This window comes from Girardinichthys multiradiatus, chromosome 24, assembly GCF_021462225.1.
Source record: "Girardinichthys multiradiatus isolate DD_20200921_A chromosome 24, DD_fGirMul_XY1, whole genome shotgun sequence".
Classification (NCBI taxonomy): domain Eukaryota; kingdom Metazoa; phylum Chordata; class Actinopteri; order Cyprinodontiformes; family Goodeidae; genus Girardinichthys; species Girardinichthys multiradiatus.
This window is the reverse complement of record NC_061816.1, coordinates 20,309,545-20,335,576: the sequence shown is the minus strand read 5'-3', so window position 1 is coordinate 20,335,576 and position 26,032 is coordinate 20,309,545.

Sequence of the window (26,032 nt, the reverse complement as noted above, 5' to 3'; positions counted from 1 at the left end):
ACACTCCAATGAATAAAAGTGGAAAAATTTTGTTTTCCAAGAGCCAGTTCTTCCAACAGTCTAGGAGCACTTTGATGAGAAGTGGAATTTCCAGCATGATAGAGCAAAAGTGGTAAAGTGGTTCCAAGATCAGTGAAATTTCAGGAAAATTTTGGGCCAGGAAACTTCTTATATCAGAGAATCCATTTTTAATGTACAAAATACAAAATAACAAAATTAACATGGCAAAAACGCCACAAGGAATTGGGTTATCTGAACGGATAAAGCCTGGTAAAGGAGTTTAGGCGAGAGACAAATGGTCTAAACATTTCATTGAAACTTTCATCTATGACCTTCTTTGTGCATCTCGCGTGCTCAATAAAGAAGGCAGAAAATTTTTTCTTAGTGTTTGCAAGTTCAGTTCAAAATCCGGCAATGACAGCCAGTCAGTGATTTAACTTGAACAGGTAAGCAAACAAATGAAGGGATTTCTCAAAACTGACAATTGATCAGTTTCACCATCTATACCCAAGCAAACCATTTCAGTGCTGCTTTTGACTACATAATTATCCAGTACTTAGTATTATATATAGTCTTACTTGGAAATTGGAGATTATAAAGTTGTGAAATACCTAGTATTCATCATTCTTTTCTTTACTTGTTGATGAAAAATTACAACAAAAACAAGGCTCAAGCATTCCCTGACCAACACTCAACCGCGGAGCTACCATTTCTCCCACCTTGTTGTTAATGTGTTCGTGGCCACTTGTCAAACACCCACTTGTTTTGTATGTTCCCATAAGAGTTTACCTCAGTAACACCGGCAGTGTGGAGAGCAATCGCTGATTTGCTGTTTAGTGCATGGCGCCAGTTGTTAACTTAGTTTTTTTTTTTCACCCCAACAACCAGCACAGAATGAGGTCATCGCGGGCCAATAGACTCCCCTTGCACACGGGTGCAAATTGAGCAATTATACAGCATCCATAGCTCTGCTAAGAGATTTAAACTAGTGTGCAGTTTGTAACCAAATAGAAGTTTACAAGATGTGTGCCCACATACTCTACTCGCAAAACACCCAGTCATTCACAGCACCCTCCATTAATGCTATATCTGGTAAAGATATGTAAAAAGCCTTAAAATAAATTAATATTTTATTGTAGGAGCATAATCTTACACTGAAGTGTCCAGTCTTTACTGTGATCACTTTTATTCAATGGCTAATAAATTTACACATTAACAAATAATATTAGCTTTTCTTTAAATCACCAATTTAAATTATGGCCGTTTTATGACTCCATAAATGTTCCTGAAGCACTTTGTCGATTTGTTCCTAATTATTTTTAAGTCAATCAGAGCATTTGGGAACATTTAATAAGAAATCCATATTTTTCTTTTTACCTGAGGTATAAATACAACATGACAGAGGCCCCTTTTTCTTACTCTTCAAAATGGGTAAAATAAGTGAACATACCATTAAAGTAAGGCAGATAGGAGTTCATAAGTCAAGAAATGGCTATAACAAAATAGATGCTTACCTAAACTTGCCCACATCTACAGTACACTTTTAAAGTACACTTTGGAAGTTTGAAATGGCTAGAACTGATGATAGAACCTTTCTGTCCTACCATCACAAATGTTAACGTGGAATTTTCTAAAATCTACCCGGACTTTAACTGGAACCAAGTGCTTTGGAGAGATGAGACAAGGATTAACCTTTTTGGGAACAAACAGTCTGATGTAAAACAAATAATCAATAGGCCCAGGGAGCCTTGTGCATGACATCATGAACTCTGAAATGTGTTGAACTTTTTAAAAAATCTCTCTAGGGATAAAAATGCGGAAAAGTACCTTATGCTCAGTGTTGTATGTATGGTACAGTGAAGGATCCATGATGGTGTGGGGTTATTTCTATTCTGTTCTTTTCTAGACTGTAAAAATGTTGTTATAGTCCATGGCATTATAAACTCATTAAAACTGAGCTTTGGTCATCAAGCCCTCTTGAGATGAGTATGTGGAAAATCACTCATGCCCACTGTCAGGTATGGTGGAAGATCTGTGATACTGTTGATTGACTGTTGTGATACTGCCTTCCCTTCCAATAGCCTTTGCTAGTAACATGCAAGTGGGTCATTCTTGGGTCTTTTAGCAGGATACAGATCCAAAACATATGGCCAAATCAACACAGAAATAGTTCACAGGAAAAAAGAATCAACCTTCTTCAATGGCCTTCTTACACAGCGTGCCATTGTGCTACTGCAAAAAACACTGAATAATTTATCTTCAGATTTATCTTTATCAGGAGTACCAATAATTATGGGGGGACTTTTTACTTGCCCACAAAGCGTTACAAAAACACACGTCAGCATGTGAAGCTGCACATAATTGAAATTTATTCCCCAACATGAAGCCCAACAAACACCCACCCCCCTTTCTCCACGCTGGGTTTCTTCCTTCCGTCCTCCTACAGTTGTTCCACACTTGACGAGTGGCGATCACAGCGTCGTTTTCCTGTGGGAAGGATTTGGCAGCGCAGTCTAATAGCTGAGAGAGTTAATGTAGCTTAAACTGCCAAACTAATTGTCCCTGTCTCTGTCATATTTGTGTAGTTAAATACTCCTAAATACCACAGCCATTAATTACCTACCAGTCAGGTATGTGGAGGTAAATGTAGCATTTTGTTAGTGCGTATATGTATTTATAGGGCTTTGGTATAGCCCGGAGACTTTTTAAACTGTGCCAATGTATCATGTGGTATTTAATTTAGTATATTGTTCATTTTTCTTTTTCATGAAGTTAAGCCTCAGCTATGAAGGATAGACAGATTTCTTTGGAACATTTTCACAGAGGGAGGTCATGCTAGTTTCAGTTTGTTTGGCAGAGATGAACACACCGAAAACAAGGAAATGATTAAGTGTTTTGCCAAAAGCAGAAGAATATTGTGGAGCCAGGCCAGTTACAAGACACACTAATTTTCTAAAGTCCAACATTTTTGCAGCGCCTACTCGAAATTTCAAAATATCAAACTCTTATTTTGAGTGATGAGACTTCATCGTTAAATATTTGACACAGAATTTGATAATCTGCAACAATTTATTCTTTTGCACACCGATTTTTCTCTGAACCTACATGCATTTTGTAATCTCTTAGAACACCAGGGCTACAAGGTATGCATGAAGTGGATGTAGTAATGAAGGTGGAACCTTTAAATTATTCTTCGCCTCAAATCAACAGCCAGATACTGTCTGGTTTTGGCAGAGCTGAACTGAAGTAGACTGAGAATTATATGATAAAATAAAGAAAGTTACAAAAAGTCTCTTGTACAAGAAGATCATACAGGAAGCACAGGAACAGGACTGGGCATGAAATGGTAGTCAAAGAGACGAGGAGTATGGCAGAAAGTGAAGGCAATGGAAGAATCCAGCAGGTACAAATGAGAAGACAGGAGCTCATATACACTAAGGCAAGGTAGAAGAAATGTCAAACCAGAAGAAAAACAGGTCCTTCTCAAAATATTAGCATATTGTGATAAAGTTCATTATTTTCCATAATGTCATGATGAAAATTTTACATTCATATATTTTAGATTCATTGCACACTAACTGAAATATTTCAGGTCTTTTGTTGTCTTAATACGGATGAAAACCCCAAATTCCTATCTCACAAAATTAGCATATTTCATCCGACCAATAAAAGAAAAGTGTTTTTAATACAAAAAACATAAACCTTCAAATAATCATGTACAGTTATGCACTCAATACTTGGTCGGGAATCCTTTTGCAGAAATGACTGTTTCAATGCGGCGTGGCATGGAGGCAATCAGCCTGTGGCACTGCTGAGGTCTTATGGAGGCCCAGGATGCTTCGATAGCTCATCCAGAGTGTTGGGTCTTGAGTCTCTCAATGTTCTCTTCACAATATCCCACAGATTCTCTATGGGGTTCAGGTCAGGAGAGTTGGCAGGCCAATTGAGCACAGTGATACCATGGTCAGTAAACCATTTACCAGTGGTTTTGGCACTGTGAGCAGGTGCCAGGTCGTGCTGAAAAATGAAATCTTCATCTCCATAAAGCTTTTCAGCAGATGGAAGCATGAAGTGCTCCAAAATCTCCTGATAGCTAGCTGCATTGACCCTGCCCTTGATAAAACACAGTGGACCAACACCAGCAGCTGACACGGCACCCCAGACCATCACTGACTGTGGGTACTTGACACTGGACCTCTGGCATTTTGGCATTTCCTTCTCCCCAGTCTTCCTCCAGACTCTGGCACCTTGATTTCCGAATGACATGCAGAATTTGCTTTCATCCGAAAAAAGTACTTTGGACCACTGAGCAACAGTCCAGTGTTGCTTCTTTGTAGCCCAGGTCAGGCGCTTCTGCCGCTGTTTCTGGTTCAAAAGTGGCTTGACCTGGGGAATGCGGCACCTGTAGCCCATTTCCTGCACACGCCTGTGCACGGTGGCTCTGGATGTATCTACTCCAGACTCAGTCCACTGCTTCCGCAGGTCCCCCAAGGTCTGGAATCGGCCCTTCTCCACAATCTTCCTCAGGGTCCGGTCACCTCTTCTCGTTGTGCAGCGTTTTCTGCCACACTTTTTCCTTCCCACAGACTTCCCACTGAGGTGCCTTGATACAGCACTCTGGGAACAGCCTATTCGTTCAGAAATGTCTTTCTGTGTCTTACCCTCTTGCTTGAGGGTGTCAATAGTGGCCTTCTGGACAGCAGTCAGGTCGGCAGTCTTACCCATGATTGGGGTTTTGAGTGATGAACCAGGCTGGGAGTTTTAAAGGCCTCAGGAATCTTTTGCAGGTGTTTAGAGTTAACTCGTTGATTCAGATGATTAGGTTCATAGCTCGTTTAGAGACCCTTTTAATGATATGCTAATTTTGTGAGATAGGAATTTTGGGTTTTCATGAGCTGTATGCCAAAATCATCCGTATTAAGACAATAAAAGACCTGAAATATTTCAGTTAGTGTGCAATGAATCTAAAATATATGAATGTTAAATTTTCATCATGACATTATGGAAAATAAAGAACTTTATCACAATATGCTAATATTTTGAGAAGGACCTGTAATCTGGTTAAATCAGGAGCAGCTATGGCAGAGAGAAGATAGAGCTGCTGAAGGAGGAAGACTAATTAATCTGGGCAGAGCAGAAACAGAACCACAAAAAAAAACCCGGAAAAATATCTAACAGAGATTTAAGAGGAATAATGTGAACAGACACAAAGACACTAGAAAAAAACTAATAAATAATAAGGAAAACACCTACCAATAATAAGCACAGAAACATGAACCTAAGAAAGCAAGACCTATGGAACAAAATAAACTGCAAAGATTTGATCAAAATACACACATAACAGAAAATCAAAAGTTGAACACCTCAGGACCGATACAGGGTTCTTACACATTTTCATTTTAAAATGCCATACCTCTACAGACCTAAATTTCAAGAGTTCTTCTTCCTTAAAAGGGCATTTTCAAAGGTTAAATAAACTGGAGATAAAGAAGGACAAAAAGAAGCATGGTTCGACAAAACAACAGGTGCTGAACAGACCTGCATAGGAAAGAAAAGATGGATGAATGAATAGTAGCATGGAGTCAGAGATAAATTGAGAGAAGGATGGACACACGAATGGAGGGACAGACTAACATATAGGTAGATCATTGAACAGACCAACAAACCCACAGATAGGTGAATGAAATAACCGACAAATGGATACACAGACAGATGACTGGATAGAGTAAGAGATGAAGCGATGGAAGGACAAATCCTTTAGAACATTCTACAAGGCGTAAAATCTGGAAATACACTTTTCCATACATTGTTTTCCTTTTCCTTTTCCATTCTTCTCCAGACCTGGAAAATATTTCCAGATGTTTTGCAGATTACCTAGGAACATTGTAAACTATGAGTGCCCAAAATACAGACTATAAGCTACTTGCAACCCTTGGAATGAGCTGGCTGCAATGAATCTAGTTCCAGAATAGTTAATCTTTGGTCATTCAACACATGTCATTGATACAACACAATGCACATAATGTGCTTCTTCATGAATGATCAAAATATTCCTGTAAACACTCCTAAACCTGTAGAAAGCCTTTCCAGAAGGGTTAAAGCTGTTATAGCTGCAAAGGGTGGACGACATCATAACACCTCTAGAATGGGATGTCAATCAAGTTTGAGTGTGTGAAGGCAAAAGAGTGAACACTTTTGCCATATAGTATACTTCTTCATATTATGACTGTTTTAACTCAACAGAGGATGGTGTTAAGATGGATGATAGATTGCACTCTCTGATCATTTACTTTGTCTTTGCTACAGTTTCCTCACTTTGTGTCTGAATTAATGCAAATAAATTGTGTCACATCTTCTGTGCTGAGTGTGCAGCATCTCCTGGCGAAATCACTTGTTCACGCAGTAGTTTGTTGGTGTTCCTCCATGTTGGGGCTTGTTTGCCAAGATCAGAGGCAGGCACCCCCTGGGGATGTGTGAAGTATATTCCCATCATGCATCTCTCTATGCCTGGGCAGCCCACGCCCACTTATCAGCCCCACATTAGCGCTTTTGCTCTCTCTCACTCTTTCTCTCCACTCTTTTCTTCTCATTCCATCCGTGTATCTGTGCGTTTCCCTCTGCTTCCCTGTAATCTCTCTGGTTATGTTTGACCTTTTTGCCGCTCTGCACCGGCTAATGACGGTACAGGGATAGCAGGTGTGCCACATTAGCCGACCATCGGCGTGGCGGAACAAATTAGAGGTCCACCGACACCGAGGGGCCGACCTTTCGCCGACGATGCTTGCCGTTAGTGACTGCAGAAAAAAACAAACACACCCACAGATGCCCACACAGACTCTGTGAAAACAACGATGGAGATGTGGAAAATGTTGAAAAGCGCTCGGTCCCTCCGAGCTGTCAGGTGTGTGCAATTTGACTAGAATGACACAGCCCTGCCACATAATTTTTTCACCTGGAAAAATGGGGGAAAAAAAGAGGGCAGAAGGGGGATGTGGAGGCGAGCTGGATAATTGTGATTTGTTTGAACAGAAGCAATACTCTGCTGATTAAACTTTTTTTACTTTAATATGCATTGTTTTTGTAGACTGAAAGGGATCGACCCCTCCTTCCTTACTGAAACCCCTTCCCCCTCCCTGACTTTGCAAAGCTGAATCCTCTCAGGCCTCCCGTCAGAAAAAAAAAAAAAAATCAAGGGGGATACAGACTTGATATGGACCCCTGCTGCTGGTGGAGGATGCGTGTGAGTTTGAAGGTTTGCATAAATGCAGATATGGCGTTTGAAGTTTCATCACCTGGAGACAAACCGAAAGTAAAAACTATGTGTGATCTTAGTTGCCGAATATTGAAAGGAGCTTCAAACAACAACAGCTGAACAGAGATCCGAATCATGCATCTGAGTCGCGAGGTTCATAACTGCAAGTCAGCACCTCTTTGCTGCAAAATCCAAGCGTACAGTTTGGAAAACATAATGAAACATTAATCATGAGTTGGTTTACATCTTAATGTAACAAGAAAAATAGTTTTTTCTATGGCTTGGTCAGTTGGCTCTGTAATGTCATCACCAGATGCATGCACTGCCCTGTTGAGAAATATCAGTACATATTAAAAAGGATTTGTTCCTTAATTTGAACCTCATGTCCACGAGTGACTCATAAAATTCCTAGGTCATTATTTAAAAAAATATATATAAACAACTAGGAGCACCTTAGCTACCTACACAGGACTTTTGAAGAAAATGTAGCTGCCAGATGATGCAAATCAAATGTATTGATTTAACTGGTCATCAATAGTGGGACCACCTCTATGAAAGCAAGAGATTTGGCAGTTTGTTGCTCTGGACAATACAGGTGGGGTAATTCAACTCCAGGGCGTAAGATATCAGCAGTGACCTTTATGAAGATCTTACCTAAAGTAGGGAGGTAAAGTCTGAAAGACAGGGGAGTTGTATCCTCCCTATCCACCTCTTTGCACCTGCCGTTTGATTTAAAGGCAAAGTAGTAGATGTTTAATACCATACTAAGATGGAAAGATAACAGCATTTACCTTAATGAAGCTACTGTTGCTGTCCACCAATCTGGTCATTATCTGTGTAACCACCTCCATAAAAACAGGGTTTTTTGCACTTTGCTGATTCTGAAGTGTGAGTTCACACAATGCCAAGATGGAAAGACATCGGCGATGACCTTCATGAGCACCTGATGTAATGACTTGAGGAAAAAGTCAGAAAGCAAGGGGAAGATACATAATTACATCACCCTGGCTGCCTTCAGTAGGATTTAAGAGAAAAAATAGCAGATGTATAACACAATGCCAAGATTGAAAGATATCAGAATTGTGTGGGTTAATACACCCAACAACCGAACCAAACTTATCCTTTTTCAGTGTAGGCATAGTTGAGCTTGGACTACAAAATCCCAGCAATTAAATATAAATGGTGGATACACGAAATTGGTCAGCCGGAAGTCCATGACCTTATTTAGCTGTTTCACAGTAAATACTGTGTCGTAACAGCTGGAAAAACATAACAGATAATAGAGAAAACTGAACAGACATAAAAATATGGTCTAAACAAATAGTTGTAATAGGGTGTTATTTAACACAATTAATTCTGTCTTGCATCCATCTGTGTTGTTAGACACTTCGGCTACTATCTGTGAGAATTGTCTTTCTTTTCTTCTTGCTGCTGGTTCTGCTGTATTCGAGCAGTTCGAATCAGTATCTTTTTCTTCACTAAGCAAAATTGTGCAACGCATAAAAACCACAAATTGCCCTCATGATTTTCTTTTAACAAAGTTATTGAAAGGTGTTTTCAAAGCCAGCCGTTTTGTCCTTTTTTCTTATTCCTGTTCGAACTCAGGGATTTTACCAGCTCGCTTCAAACATGCTGTTGTGAGGCCTCTTCTTAAAAAAAACCCATCTGGACATCCTGATTTTATTTAATTGTAGGCCAATCTCCCACTTGCCCTTCTTATCTAAGGTTTTAGAAAAAATGTTTTTATCCAGCTACAACCATTTTTAGAAGAAAATGAGATCATTGAAAAATTCCAGTCTGCCCTTTTAAAGGTGCACAACGACATTGCTATGTCTGTCGATGATAGGTGTCCAGTTGTCCTGGTGCTGCTGGATCTCACAGCAGCCTTTGAAACTGTGGATCACTCTGTCCTTTTGTCTTGTTTAAACAACTATGTTGGTATCTGTGGCTCAACTCTCAAGCAGTTCACATCTTATCTTACTAATAGTACTTTCTCAGTTATGATTAACGACTTGGCATCCTCCAGCATGCCTCCGTCGTGTGGGGTGCCACGGGGCTCCATCCTTGGACCCCTTCTTTTCTCCTAAAAATCCTGTAACATACATTCCTTTTCATTTCTTACGGGTACCATCAAAAGAGAACACATCACTCCTGTTTTATTTTTATTTTGTTTGCATTGGCTTCCAGTCCATTTTAGAATAGATTTTAAACTTCTACTGTTTGTTTTTAAAGTTTTAAATGGTTTGGCCCCATCTTATTTATCTGATTTGTTGTGTCTTTGTGTGCGTGGTAGATTCATGAGGTCTTCATCCCAGTTTTTATTAAATGTACCAAGGACTAAGTATGTGCACTGGGGTGGCAGGGCGTTCTCAGTAGCAGCTCCCTCTGGATGCTCTATCTCTGACCTGGGCTGTTTTAAATCGAAACTTTAAACTCTATTATTTAGAAAGGCATTTAATATCCAGTAGCTTGGTGGCACATTATTCCAACATTTGTTGTTGTTTCTGTTGTTGGTTGATGCTTATTTACCTTTTATGAAATGTCATTTTTCTTTTTATGTATGCTTTGTAAAGCACTTTGGTTGCCTATTGGCAGTTTGAAAGGGTTTTACAAATAAATAATAAATAAAAATAATAATAAACAGAATATAAAGATATCTCCGCAAAACCTGGAGAGACTAAATTCAACTTTTCTGCACTCCTACAGACTCCAATTACACAACAACGTGGACTTAAAGGTTAAAAGAATGGATTTTGCATAATATGTCCCCTTCAAAGTTCATCATTTAACAGAGAAACAGAACACTCAAGTGGAAGACAAGTGAGACAGTTGCCAGTATTCTCAGAAGTGGACATTCCAGCACCTCCATCCTAATGCTCAGAAACATTTAAAAAACCTAAAAGCTTAATGTCAGGCTCTACAGCCTACAGTCACCATGTGAAATGTTCATGACAGGGCAGTGAGAAAAACACTAAACAAGCATGGCTTGTTTAAAAGAGTTGAAGGAGCAAGTGTCTCCCCCTTTAGGTTTACCGTTCTATCTGAGTTAACCACAAGACTTCTAAAGCAATGTCCTTTGGAGAGATGGCACCAAAGTTGAGATACTCAACCATAAAGCACCATGTTTGGAGAAAACGAATCACAGCATATCAGCAGAAACACCCAATACCAACCCTTGGGCATGGGAGTGGAGGTGTGATGATTCGGAGTTGTTTTGCACCTTGCAGTCATTGAGCTGACCTTAAACTCATTTTATACTGGTGTATTCTAGAGTCAAATATGACGCCATTGTTCCAAAAGCAGAAGCTGGGTCATCAGCAGACCAAAACTTCCAAACACAGCAGCAAATCTACCACAAAAAGAAAACCCAACATTAATTACCAAGGATGTGAGAAACTGCAAAGTGAAATAGAAAATAAATAATGAATGTTATTTATGATAGAGGTGGTTCTACAAGCTGTTTTTCTCATGTTTCTCTTTATGTGTAAAATATTAAGGTGTGTGTGGAGGTCCTATAGAACATAAAGCTAGCAAGACAATTTGCAAAGAGTAAAGAAAGAGTAAACTTTGTGGATGGAAGTGTGAACATCGCAACTGATAAGAGAAGGAAACCATCCAGCACAGAAAATGTACCATCTAGTGAGACGTTAAACATCAATTGTAGACCTCAAGTGGCCCTGAGGGATGAGTTGAAATGGGACAGGGAAAATTAAACGCACTCTTGATGGTAGGGAAATTGCCCCCTGCCTGCTAGCGTTGCAACCTTCGCAAATGAGCACCTTCAGCTGAGGGGACGAATAGGCCGACCTGGAAATCTGTTTCCAACCATTTCCCTCTTTGTCAGCCTGTGGCCAAAGTGCAGCTCTGTTGTCTGTCATCGGACCTGCTTCTATTACTGTCATTACAGCAATTGGCCCCCATTGCAAATGTGTTTGTCCATGTACACAAGCCACAGGGTGAATGGCATCCAATCTACATGGTAGTTTGGGTGCTTTGGAGGAAAATAGCTGCCTGCCTTCCCATTCCTAATGAGAGATCTTTGATTGATCTTTGTTGACTGACATGTTAGGAAGCACCTCTTAGACCCAAAGATGTGTGTAGGATAGCTGAAGGATTGACAGGGCAACTTCTTTGGGTTTAAATTCCAACGGACACCTTTGAATCCCGAGAACTTGTGAGTTTAAAGATGAAAGGCAAGGACGGGATTAAGGGGAGTCTCTTCTTCTTCTTCTTCTTCTTCTTCCTTATCTTCTCACCATTTCACTCTGAGGTTCAAATGGGAAAGCTAGGAGTAAAGGTTGCAATCGTCCCCCCCAAGGCTTCCTCCTCATCTACAACTCAGAGATGCTAGTTATATTTTTTTAGGTAATCAAACCCCTTAGGACTCCAGGGTTTTCCAGGCAGGCAAGTGCTCTTTTTTCACACATTAAGTCTGTCTTGTGTGTGTGCCCGTGGTGGCAGAGAGGGATGGAGGGAATGGGAAATTTTTCATTCACACAGGCTTCAGGAAGCAGCGGTCTGGCCATGGATCAGCTAAGACACCTCTATGGGGGCAGTGTTTTGGCCTCTTATGCACAGTTACACATTTACATGCAAATACACTCAGATTTATCACATTATTCCGCTTCAGCCCAACCACAAACCATATATCATCTTACAGCTCCTCAAATCTAGCCTGAATCCCTCAGAGGGACAGGAAAAATATCTGATCTCGGCAAAGGGTACCTCAAAGTCTCCCATTCGGAACGAGCAATTCCCCTTATTACATGGCTAAACAAACCTAATTACTGCTAAAATAAACACAAAATGATTTTGTAGTAACCATCCCCCACCCACATCAACTCCTACTTCCTCAAACCTTGTTTTTGACTGTTTTGACTCCATTGGTTCAGCTGCTTTGCTCAAGTCTTGCTTTTTTTTTTCAGCAAGCACAGCTGCATTTCAGTCCAGCAGGGCCAACAGATGCTCCAAATAAATCAGCTCCACACTTACTCTGGCATGAATTATGAAGAGAGACATGAATGCCAAGGAAAACACAAGGAGTGCAAGGAAATATTGGTGAAATATAGATGTTCTGTGTGCGGAACAAGCCTGGCAGTCTTGTGGAACCTGTAAATTCAAACATGGACTGTCATTACAACTTTATCATTTAGTAACACTGACTGGAAATAAAATAATTTATGGTTGATATTCTGAAATGTTTAGACTCAATTGTGGGATATGTTATAACTCAAAAAGCATAAAATCCAGAGCTGATAGAAATGGATTAAAACTGATTCTGATCATATAGATTTTCTTCACCCCAATAGATTCAACCTTGGTAAATCTTCCTTAAGCTGAAACTCGAACACCAACTCTTTCTCAGAAAGATTGGAAGTAGAAAATTTAAGATGTTGATGTTTGTGACAGTAGGACAGAAAATACTATTTTATGCTATGTGGTCAGAATTATTATTATGGATACTTCAGGAAACTGAGAGACTGGTCATGGCTGCAGTTATCTGACAGTGAACTTTGGTGATCTTCTTTAACCTGCTCACCATCCTTCTGACTGTGGGTGGCAACATGAGAAATGTATGTCCTCATCCAGCCTTCCTTGTGACATCAGTTTTTCTAAACTTTTCTATTATTAATTTGAGTGCCCACGGAGTGAGCTTTGTGCACGGCTTTTGCTTTCGGTGCCCTTTTTTGTCCTCCGCTGTATAGCGTGCTGTGTTGTTGGGGCGGTGGTCCTGTGCACGGCACCTCTGGGGCGTAGGAGACCTTCTTCCCCACCTGTTTTTCTTTTTAAATGCACACTACAACCACACGCATCAACACAACATTTGAGCGGGCGGAGGTAGCCTTGGGGTCTTTTCACCGCGCTGGTCGCTGCTTGCCATCTGGGTCGGAGGCTAGGAGAGGGAGCGGGCCTTCTAATCAGGATCTGGGCTGGGGTTGGGGTTTGGGTCTTGGGGGTTGTCTGATGCTGGGGCTGGCATTTCGGCTCTCTCGGGATAGCTTGGATTTCCTTGGATCTCGGTCCCTGGCTTCGGTGCATGGTCTGCCGGCTGGGTGGACGCCGGGCTTTGGCGAGGGGGTCTTGGCCAGGCAGTGTGCAGAGTTGATTGGGGCGTGGCTTCGCTTTGGTGGAGGAGCTGGCTGGCCTGCCTGCTTGGTGTGGCGGGGGTACTGTGAGTGTGGGTAGCCGGCATGCTGGGGCACCTTCGGGGGTTTTGATGTGGGGTTGACGGGGTGCCCAGTCCTTGGTGTGCTGTGGTGGCCTTCCTCAAATGCTTCCTTCTGTGGCTCTGGCCCCTGGCTGCGATTGGAGGTCGGGTGGGTGGTGCAGTGGAACATGTCTTGTGTCTGCACTGTGGCTGCTGGCCGGTTGTGCTTGGCCTGGAGTGGTTGGCCTGCCCAGTCCATTTACCCGGCTCACTCCTGGTGGCTGCTTGCCAGAGTCTGGATCCCTGGGCTCTGTCGGGCCTCTGCTTGGGGAGTAATATGTCCCGGGGTCTTTGGTCTCTGGGTCCATGGGTGGGCCTGTGGGCTCGTCGCTGCAGCTCCCTGGGGCTTCTGCACTGTGGCTGCTAGGTGGGTCACCTGGGACTCTACCCTGCTCTTCTCTGGGGGGGTTGCGGTAGTCCCGGAGATGGTTACCCTGGGGTTCCTGTGCTCTGGGGGGCCTTTGGATGTCTATGGCTCAGATCTCCAACGTATCTGTCCCAGGTCCAGGGTGGCAGGTCTGTGGCTCCTCACACTCGCTATTGCATATTTTTATGTAGAAACCTTGTACACACAAGCGCGCTCACACTCAGACCCTCAGGTGTTTAGATTCAGATGTTAACAGATACTCTCTCTCTTTTGTACTTCTTATTGTTTTTCCTTTTCGTTTCTGTCTTCGTGTCTGTAACAATTGAAATAATCCCAAAGCAGTTTCTAATAACGTTTCTTTGATAAATATGAAGCAGAGCTTTAAAGCGTTAGCTATAATGCTCCACTTGTTAAAGTAATTAATTAAAAAATTAATAAATAAATAAAATAATCTGAGTGTAGATATACAAGTTCAGGCATGTAACTATTTTCTTGTAGGTTTTCTTGTCCTTCCCATTTTGAAGAGTAAACTTGGCTGTGTTTAATATTATATTTACACCCTAGCAAAAACAGAAAATGTATGTTACAGGATTTTTAGGAGTGCCAATAATTGTGAAATTGGGAATTTTGTAAAAAAAAAAAAAAAAGTACCCTGTTTCTTTGATCATTTGTTTATTTTTCTTGTATGTGTTTGTTTGCATGGAAATGTGCAAAGAAATGGAAAAAGTAACACCAAAGCAACACAAAAGACCAAGAGTTCCCCAAGTTTACTTATGCAGACAATAACCCAAGACACAGGCAGATGATGGGGCACACACCAGCCAAGCCTTAGCAGAGCCTCCACATGCAAACTCCATATTTCTCATGCAGCTGCCCTCTTGTGGCAGGTCTTCTCTTTGGGGACCAAATGAGAGGACCTGCCACCACCCTGCAGTCAGCAGGCTGCCTGCATGCCCAAAGGCTTACAAGTACCAAACAACCACAACCCCACCTGAAGACAAATACCTCTATCTGCCAGTAACACAATCACAGCCTAAACAGCACCTATGGGATTGATGCAGCCCTCATCAACCCCCACACAAAGCTGCCCACTCTATCCCCACCAAAGCTCCGCCCATAACTGGCATAGCACAATGGCTCCATAAAATTGGCCACCAAACATCCCTTAGCTAGGTGTGTGTAACCTGATAATGCCACAAAGAAGCTCCCATTCAACCCACCACTCCTATTGCCAACAGAAGTCTACATTTCTGCACCCGGACCTCTTCACAGAGCTGGACACCATACCCAACCACCCCCCACACTACATTACATACAGTGTTCCAATAAGGCACGTTTGTCTGATGAAGAGTACCTTTTGAAAGTAATCTGTAATTGGGTATGAAACATGCTTTACATTAAGCCCACATTTCTGTATGATTTTTTTTTTTTTATTGGTCTGATCTAATATTCTAATCTCAAATGTTGTGTTTTCATTAGCAGTAACCTGACAAATGATCACAATTAACATAAATAAAGGCTTTAAAACATCAGTCTGTGTAAATACTCGTCATTCAGAATAGATGCCCGAGCCACCTCAGCTGACTCCCGTCGATGTGGAGAGACAGCGGCTCTACTGCGAGTTCCTCACGGATGGCCAAGCTACTTGTGCTGTCTCTACAACAGTGTCCGACCACCCTGAAGAGGAAGCTAATTTTAGCTACTTGTATGTAGGATCTACAGGGGTTAGACAATGAAACTGAAACACCTGTCATTTTAGTGTGGGAGGTTTCATGGCTAAATTGGACCAGCCTGGTAGCCAGTCTTCATTGATTGCACATTGCACCAGTAAGAGCAGAGTGTGAAGGTTCAATTAGCAGGGTAAGAGCACAGTTTTGCTCAAAATATTGAAAAGTACACAACATTATGGGTGACATACCAGAGTTCAAAAGAGGACAAATTGTTGGTGCACGTCTTGCTGACGCATCTGTGACCAAGACAGCAAGTCTTTGTGATGTATCAAGAGCCACAGTATCCAGGGTAATGTCAGCATACCACCAAGATAGACGAACCACATCCAACAGGATTAACTGTGGACGCAAGAGGAAGCTGTCTGAAAGGGATGTTCGGGTGCTAACCCGGATTGTATCCAAAAAACATAAAACCACGGCTGCCCAAATCACGGCAGAACTAAATGTGCACCTGAACTCTAATGTTTCCACCAGAACTGTCCGTCAGGAGCTCCACAGGGTCAATATACACGGCCGGGCTGCTATAGCCAAACCTTTGGTCACTCATGTCAATGCCAAACGTCGGTTTCAATGGTGCAAGGAGCGCAAATCTTGGGCTGTGGACAATGTGAGACATGTATTGCTCTCTGATGAGTCCACCTTTAGTGTTTTCCCCACATTCGGGACAGTTACGTTGTGGAGAAGCCCCAAAGAAGCGTACCACCCGGACTGTTGCATGCCCAGAGTGAAGCATGGGGGTGGATCAGTGATGGTTTGAGCTGCCATATCATGGCATTCCCTTGGCCCAATACTTGTGCTAGATGGGCGTGTCACTGCCAAGGACAACTGAACCATTCTTGAGGACCATGTGCATCCAATGGTTCAAACATTGTATCCTGAAGGCGGTGCCGTGTATCAGGATGACAATGCACCAATACACACAGCAAGACTGGTGAAAGATTGGTTTGATGGACATGAAAGTGAAGTTGAACATCTCCCATGGCCTGCACAGTCACCAGATCTAAATATTATTGAGCCACTTTGGGGTGTTTTGGAGGAGCGAGTCAGGAGACGTTCTCCTCCACCAGTATCACGTAGTGACCTGGCCACTATCTTGCAAGAAGAATGGCTTAAAATCCTTCTGACCACTGTGCAGGACTTGTATATGTCATTCCCAAGACGACTTGACGCTGTATTGGCCGCAAATGGAGGCCCTACACCATACTAATAAATTATTGTGGTCTAAAACCAGGTGTTTCAGTTTAATTGTCCAACCCCTGTAGTTCTTTCGTTTATGACCCAAAGTCTCTGCCCATAGGTGAGGGTAGGAATGTAGGCCAATCAGTAAATCATGAGCTTCACCTTTCAGCTCAGCTCTCTCTTCACCGCAACAGACCGGCGCAGTGTCCCCATTACTGCTGGGGCCATAACGATCCATCAACAATCCATCCATTCATCAATTCTACCCTCACTTGTAAACCAAACTCCTCCACTTGAGACAGAAACTCCCCTCCAACCCGGAAAGGGTAAGTCACCCTTTTCTGGTTGAGAACCATGGCCATGGACTTGTAGTGGCTGATCCTCATCCCTGCCGCTTCATACTTGGCTCTGAACCGCACTAGTGCATGCTGTAGGTCTTGGCTAGAGGGAGCCAGCAGTACCACGTTATCTGAAAAAGGAGAGACAAAATCCACTGGTCTCCAAATCAGATCCCCTACGGCCCTTGGTTGTGGCTAGAAATGCTGTCCATGAAAGACAAAGGGCAGCCCTGCCAGAGTCCAACTTGCACTCGGAACAGGTCCGGCATAATGATGGCAATGTGAACGAAAGTCCTGCTCCACTTGTACAGAGGCCAAATGGCCTCTAAAAGATGGCCCCAAACTCCGTACTTCTGGAGCAACCCCCACAGGGCACCCCTAGGGACCTGGTCGAATGCCTTCTCCAAGTCCAAAAATAACATGTGGACCGGTTTGGTAAAGTCCCATGAACTCTTGAGCACCCTGTAGAGGCTGTAGAGCCGGTCTGTTCCATGACCAGGATGAAAACCACACTGCTCCTCCTGAAGGCAAGGTTCAACTATCGACCACACTCTCCGCTCCAACACCCTGGCATTGGCCTTCCCATGGAGGCTGAAGAGTGTGATCCCCCTGTTGCTGGAATACACTCTTCAGTCCCTCTTCTTGTGAAGTAGGACCACTTCGGTCTGCCAGTTCAGATGCACTGTCCCTGACCACCATGCAATGTTGAAGAGGCGTGTTAGCCATGACAGCTCCACAATTTCCAGACACTCAGTAGATCCCCAAAGTACTCTTTCCACCGTCCGATAAAGTCCCCCGTCGAGGTCAGCAGTTCCCGACCCCCACTGTAAACAGTGTTGGCAAAGCAATGCTTCCCTCTCTTGAGGTGTTGGACGGTTTGCTAGGATTGCTTTGAGGCTGACCAGCAGTCCTTCCCCGTTGCTCACCTAACTCCTCCCAAGCCTGAGTTTTTGCCTCAGCACACTTGACCTCACGGTACCCAACAGCTTTAGGAGTCCCACGAGCCAGCCAGGCCCGATACGATTCCTCCTTCAGCTGTGTGTGTAAATAATCTATTTTATAATGTGTTTCACTCAGTAAATCGAGTTACAGAATTAAATGAACTTTCAATAATATTCAAATGTATTGAAGGGGTCTACCTATCAAACTTTTAGATTTGATGCAAGAAGGTTTTTAGAATATAACATTGTAAATAATGCTATAGACATAATGGACCCTTTTGCAACAATTTGAGAATTTTTTATCAAGACTAGAATGTAATTTTTGTTACACTGCAACAGCATTAGTCAAGAAATGTCAAATGCTGTTTTATTTTGTGTAATATTCTTCCCTGCTGATTTAACTATTTGATACTGGAGTCCACGAAGATGCTTGCTGTGGCTGATAAGAGTGTCATGTAAGGACATAGACTAAAAGGCAACTCGGAGACTAGGAAAACGTTACTACAAAAGCAACATATAAAGTCGGTTTACAGTGTGCATATGTGCTCAGGGACAAAGATATTCATTTTTGAAGTCATGTCCTGTGGTTTGATTAACCTCTAATGAAAAAAGCTTGGCCATAATGACAATTGTTACATTTGGAGGAAAATGAGGGAAGCCTGTAAGCCTGCCAACATCATCCCAACTGTAAAATATGGAGGTGGCAGCAACATGTTGTGTTATGAGACAGGAGGGGCTGGTGCACTTCACATAATAGATGGCATCTTGATATCCATGATAACAATATGGGGACACACTTGTGGAAACACACCAGTTCTGACAGGAGGACTATGCCAAAATTATACCAAACTATTGTGAGACATTTGTGGAAGGATACCAAAACATTTGACCCAAGGCAGATAGTTTAAAAGGCAACTCAACCAAATACCAGGGAAAATAAACTTTTTACTTTGGACAATAATGATAAAAAAAATGCCTCTTTTATTTGTTTGGCATTCAAGAAATTGAAATAATTTTTGATAATCCTACCTAACCTTAAGCAGGAAAAGTTTCACCAAAGGTATCTTCATGAGGTAATAATACAATGGTTTCCTAAAGAAAGCTGCTGATGCATGTTTAGAGAAGAATTTGATTGTCCCATTTTTATGTTCTCCACCTCAACAGGTAAACCCTTTTCCACACAGAGCCCTAATGTTGATATTAAACCACAGAGAAGTCGACATACGCTAATATTGTCCAAGACGTTCTCTGTGAAATGAACCGCAGCTAGCAATTTAAAATTAAAAGCTACGATTTGTTTGTGTCGCGCTGCATCACACCTGATTGTGTGTTTGCTCGTGTGTGTAGAAAATGCAGCTAATGAGCCATTACAGATGAAGGGAAACCCAATCGATTGCACGCCATTGCCGGACAATGCTGATCAATTCTACTCTATTGACTGCATTTCCCCCTCATTAGCTCCTGTGAGGTGTGTGTGCAGCTGATGAGGTGGTGGCGGTGTGTGTTTTGGGTAAACATGCTCAGGTGGCTGCAAGGGCCTGTGCCATGTTTCTGCTGTGTGCTAGCAGGCATGGGGGCCCTGATTACTCTTATTAACACGGAGGGTGTCAGGCACCAGTCCAAATGGCACCGTGGCGACTGTCAGCTCACGCATACACATAAACACACACCACTGCACAAGCTGTTTAAGTGGAGGACCTGAGCCAACAGTCTCAGCTAAATCCTGCCATCAGACCCAGGAGGAGATCTTTGTAGCGAGCTGTTGGAGTTTTAACGACTAATACGTTGCCTCATTGCATTCCCAAAAGACGCTAGAAAAGCATCTGCTTTTTGCGAAGTCTCATACAAGAATATTTCAATTGGAGCACCAAGAAAGATGACAGTTTTTCACTTTTTTAAAGGTTTTAGGCTGCCTTTCATGCCTCAATCACCACCTGTTTCTCACCTTCTGAAACAAGCCAGTGAAAAGTTGTGTGCTCTACTGCTAACCTTGGCAATTCATTTCCACCACTTTGACCAAGCAGACATTCTTCAAGTGCACTTTTTGTTATCCTCTTATCAGGAATTTCTGCTTTGGTTCATCAATCCTGATCGCAAAGCTTATTCAATATTATTTAATATATTTCAAGATTTTTTTTTTTTTTTTAAATACATCAAATTTATGTTCAGAATCAATCTTTTCAGCATTGATCCCTCACTGATACCGTGGACACCAAATCCTGACAGTAAAGGACCAATTCTTGTGCTCTTATTACTGCATAAATTTGATCTGGTTTAAGAGTTTGGGAGTTTTTTTACTGAATGTGCAACATGTCGATCTCTTGATCTTTAGGCCATTTGGTTATTTTCTCACCTCATGACAATGGTGCTCTATAATGGTGGAGAACCCACAGATTATCACAGAGTTGTTCCTGGGTTGTTGGAAAAAGTTGCTTTTTGGAGAATTTCTTGATCCCATTTATGAATCATGGCAGAGTTTTATAGCAGAATGGGAAGTCTTGCAAAGTCTTGCCAAATATTCTTCTAGGATTTGGGTCTGCGCTTTGACTGAGTCATTTTAAAACATTAATATACTTTGATAAAACTAGTATAACTTTGGATGTGTGTTTATGGTCGTTGTCCTTCTGGAAGGTAAACCTCCACCCCATCTTTTGCAACCTCTAACAGTATTTCTTCATTCATCTCCCTATGAACTCACCAGCTTCCATGTCCTGCTGAAAAAAACATCTTACAGTATGATGGTGCCCTCACCATATTTTAGGGTTGTGTGCAGTGTCAGTTTCTCCCACACAGCTTTTGTTCTGTAGGCAAAAAAGTTCAACTGTGGTTTCATCTAACAAATTCTTTGTTACTTTAGAAAAAAATAAACCATAGCATTATGCATTCATCACCATGTTTTGTGGCATGAATGGTTTGTTGAGGATGATGTTCCATACATTTATATATAATTCTTTACACTTTTGGATGATGGAGCAAACCCTACAGGGTGTTTTAAACTTCAAATATTGTTTTATAACCCAGACCTGCTTTAAGCTTCTTCACAACTTTATCCCTGTAACGTAAACATGACTGACCTTCCTGTACATTTAAAATAAATTTAAATAAAACATCTTGGAATTAGCTCCAATACTGGATTATCTTACAAGACCATTCAAGGAGAGCTACTAAATATCATAGCCCTCTACACTCACCGGCCACTTTATTAGGTACACCTTGCTAGTCCCGGGTTGGACCCCCTTTTTCCTTAAGAACTGCTTTAATCCTTTGTGGAATAGATTCAAGAAGGTACTGGAAACATTCCTCAGAGAGATTGATCCATATTGAAATGATAGCATCACACAGATGCTGCAGATTTGTCGGCTGAACATCCATGATGCAAATCTCCCGTTCCACCACATCCCAAAGGTGCTATATTGGATTGAGATCTGGTGACTGTGGAGGCCATTTGAGTACAGTGAACTCATTGTCATGTTCAAGAAACCAGTCTGAGATGATTTGTGCTTCATGATGCGTTATCCTGCTGGAAGTAACCATCAGAAGATGGGTACACTGTGGTCATAAAGGGATGGACACGGTCAGCAACAATACTCAGGTAGGCTGTGGCATTGATACGATGCTCAACTGGTACTAAGGGGCCCAAAATGTGCCAAGAAAATATACCCCACACCATTACACCACCACCAGCCTGAACCGTTGATTCAAGGCAGGATGGATCCATGCTTTCATGTTGTTGACGCCAAATTCTGGTCTTCAGCTGCTGTAGCCCATCCGCCTCAAGGTTCGACGGGTTGTGCATTCAGAGATGCTCTTCTGCATGCCTTTGTTGTAACTAGTGGTTATTTGAGTTACTGTTGCCTTTCTATCAGCTCAAACCAGTCTAGCAAATCTCCTCTGACCTCTGGCATCAACAAGGCATTTGCGCCCACAGAACGGCCGCTCACTGGATATTTCTCTTTTTCGGACCATTCTCTGTAAACCTTAGAGGTGGTATGGTGTGAAAATCCCCGTAGATCAGCAGTTTCTGAAATACTCAGACCTGCCCGTCTGGCACCAACAACCATGCCACGTTCAAAGTCACTTAAATCACCTTTCTTCCCCATTTTGATGCTCGGTTTAAACTGCAGCAGATCGTCTTGACCATGTGTACATGCCTAAATGCATTGAATTGCTGCCATGTGATTGGCTGATAACAAATTTGCATTAACAAGCAGTTGGACAGGTGTACCTAATAAAGTGGCCGGTGAGTGTATTTACCAGGCAAATTGAATAGGAAAAACCCAGATGTGCCACAGAGTTTGATGAAGTTGCTTTTCATGAATGTACATGTGAGGAGGTAAATGTAAAGATGCTCCTCCATGTTGGTTCCCCAGTGTCTGTATCAGAAGAGCCCAGCTCCCCGACTGCAAGATGATTGGCTTCCACAGAACTTATTAAACATAATTGCAAACTAATTAGTACAGCAATGGCTTGGCACCTCCGTCTAGTGCCAGACACTCGATGTGGGTTTACAACATGCATTTAAATTTTACACTAATTACCAATCCCTGATTAATTCATGACCGGGGAGTGCTTTATAATAGTTATTAATAGGGCTGTATAGATTAGATTAGGAATTAATTTCAAAATAAAAACCCAGCGTTACATGCTTGGGGAAAGCCATGTGTTTTGGAGCAACCTGATGTATGTGTCATGTCAGAATACATTGGCAAAGCGCTTTGATTTAACAATCAGGTTCGCCTTTGTGTATGAAATCACTTGATTTAATGAGGGTTCTTGCTTCAACCTGCTTGTCTAATGAGTGTTTGGATCTGGCTGCACCCACGTATTGGTGCTAATAATGCAATGAAAGATTTAAAACCCAATCTTTGCAGCTCAGTCTGTGGTGGACCTTGTAATTACAAGGGAGGGCGAGTTCAGGAAAGATTTTACCCAATCTCTCGGTTTCTCATGATCATTCTACCTTCACCCTATTGGATGGTGACCTGCCAGATTTTCAGTGTCATTCTTGAGGGATTAATCTTGGCCCACGCTTCTCCAACTACTAATGGTCACAGCATGGACCTTACAATGCCACCCTAATTTCCTCTAATTGAACGGTCGTTAGCAGCCACAGGCCTTGGCACTAAAACACGCGTGGGTGTGTGGGTGATATGTCTCCTGCTACACGTTTGCCACCACGTGCATTTGTTCTGCATCAAATGGCCTGGCACTGCTCGGGTGATGACGGCAGAGGGGGGTGAAGGGCACCGGTGGCACAGGGAGATCATTAATTCGTCCTGCCTCTCTGCACGGCTTATTTTGATGTTTTTGTAATGAGCGCCTGCTAGGGAGGGTAAACAGCGAGACTTGTCGCGGCCCCTTTGATGTCAAATGATGTGAGAGGCAATGAGGGTGGAAAAGACGCAGAAGGAGCGAGTCTGAGGGAAAAGGAGTGGATGCTGAGAGGCCCACGAGGAGCGGCAGAGATGAGGAGAAATTGCTCCTGGGTTGAGTGGCTGCTGGTGATATCCTGTCACACATTGAGGAAGTTGCAAAGACAGGAATATTGTGCTTCATGGCTGTGTGCGTTTTGGCTTTATGCCCGTTTAAGCAAGAGGAAAATCAACATCGGCGTCTCTCGGATTTAACATAAACAGGGATTTAGTGTTGCATTTTTCTTGTAAAATTTTGCCACCGTCATAAACTGAAGATTCTGAGGGCACAGACGCAACTTTGTTAAAAATGCCACAAGTTTTAGGCAATGACCAGAAAAAAGAACATGTTTAGAAAGTAAACATCTATTAAAATTAAGTGGGTTTAACATGTTCCTACTTCCAGTGGCAAATGCTGGAAGTTTGTTAGAAACTGTGAATTTGGCATCCACGTATTCAACCAAGCACAAATGCATCCCTAATGTGATGTAAGCAAAGTCCAGTTTTACTCCCCAACAGTTTGTTACCTTGGAAAAAAATATATATGTTCTTCATATTTCAAATTTGCTCCATAACTATCAAGCATCATTATTCAGTACTGTCATGCAGTATTCTTGCTGTGCGTCGTCCACAAAGGAATCTATGGTCGCCAGCAGGATGTTTCTGGGATTTGCTTAAAACTGTGGGTTTCTTTAAGTACCATAAACCAAGCAACCAACTTTTGTTTTGAAACCAAATTTTGACTGACCCTATTGGGTTATTTTAACTAATCTTTTAGAATGGAAGTGATCATTTATATTACATGAACTGGTGAATTAGTAACTGAAAATTGTCTCAGCGACTAATTGATTACCTGTCAAGGGTGTAGCTCAACTATTGGCCATTGACTGCTGGAAATGTGCACAAGACTGCAACTATAACTGCCTTATCTGCAGACATGGCTGTTTGGTTTGAGAGGTTGGTAGATTTGTCTGCTGGTTGACTGGCTTGGTGGTTTGGATTGTTAGTGCGGCCGGTTTTGTTGGTTGATGGGTTTGTTAGGTGTTTGGATTTGCTTAGGTTAACAGGCTGGTTTGGTTGGTTGGTTTAGTTTAATAAGGTTGTTAGGCCAGTTGACTGGCTTGATAGTTATCAGTTTGAGTGGGTGGATTGGTTTGTTAATTGGCTGGATTGGTGGTTTGCATGATTAGTTTGTGGGGTCCCTGGTTGGTTTGATTGGGTGGGTGGGTCATTTGGTTAGTCTGTTGGTTTGGCTTCAAAAAGGATCACAAATTCATATTGTACCCTTCTTGCTTTTGTACCCTTAATGGGTTTAATATGAGCAGGGTGGTTTTAGTTTATAGTGTAACTCTGGGTTAGATCCAAAACAAGTTATGTTGTTTCTAGTCAGTTTATTTGAGAATACAGGGAACTGTATTTTTTAGTTGATTTACTATTTAAAGGAGACTGTGCACTACTTTAGAGTGTAGTTTTTTCTTTTGATGCAATTATCAAGGAAGTTTTACCATTTTCAACAGCTGCCCCATTTTGTACTGCATCAGCTGAGGAAGTACAGACTCCAACAGCTGAGTAGTCTGGTTGGGGTCTTCTACCATATCATTTGACAAAGACCCAGCGAAATTTTTTCACCAGTATCTTAAGCCAGTTTTTATCCCAAAACCATACGTCTGGAAATTGAAGGCAATGTGAAAGTTCCCAGCACCTTGAGATTGAAGTTCTATCTCAGGTTGGTTAAACTTAAATATTCTACATTAACAACATTGTTAAAATCTGATCTGAAAAACGTCTTCTCAGCCACTTTACTTTTGCTCTTTCGTTCGTCCGGTCGTACCATTATTGGACCATTTCATTTTGTCCCCCCCACCCCCTTTGTCCTCTCACCATCCAGTTAGAGCAACATTCCTTCAGTGTTTACCAGTGTGAAGCCAGGGACCCTGCACAGGGTGACATCTCGACAGTTTCCTGTAATGCTGCAAATAAAAGGTCCTTTTTTGAATGATGACCTATTATTATGTAAATAGCTTCTGACTGCTGTAGCAGTAGTCGGCAGAGTTTTGTAGTCCAGTGGACTGAGGCTGCCGCAGCGACAGGACTCATTTCCATGATTGCAGGCGAAACAGGGAGGGGAAAAGAAGAGGGTGGACGTGACCAGAGGTTATGCTGAATGACTAGATCAGTTTAATGCATGGTAAATGACCCCAATATGGAAAATATAGCTTGCTTCTTTTTTCCTTGCCACAATAGAGTGACTTTGGTGAGTTTAATAGAGATGAAAAACAGCTCAAGGTTAAGAAGTTGTTGATTTTATTGAGATTACAGGCAAAGCCTGGCCTTTTACAGCCTGGTTTTAGAAGTAAACTGTGATGTTACTTTACATCTGATGAAAACTATAGTACAATATTTTTTTTTTTCATATAACTCACATTGAATCATGTTATCTTTGGTTAGTTTTAGTTGGTTTGTTGGGTTAAATTAGGTTACGTTTTAAGAAAAGGTTAAGAAAAAAATATGATAGTGGAAGATTTAAAGATATTGAACGTTCATTCCCTAGATAAATAATGCAGGCATCATTAATTACTCTATAGTCCCCTCATTATTAAGTGATT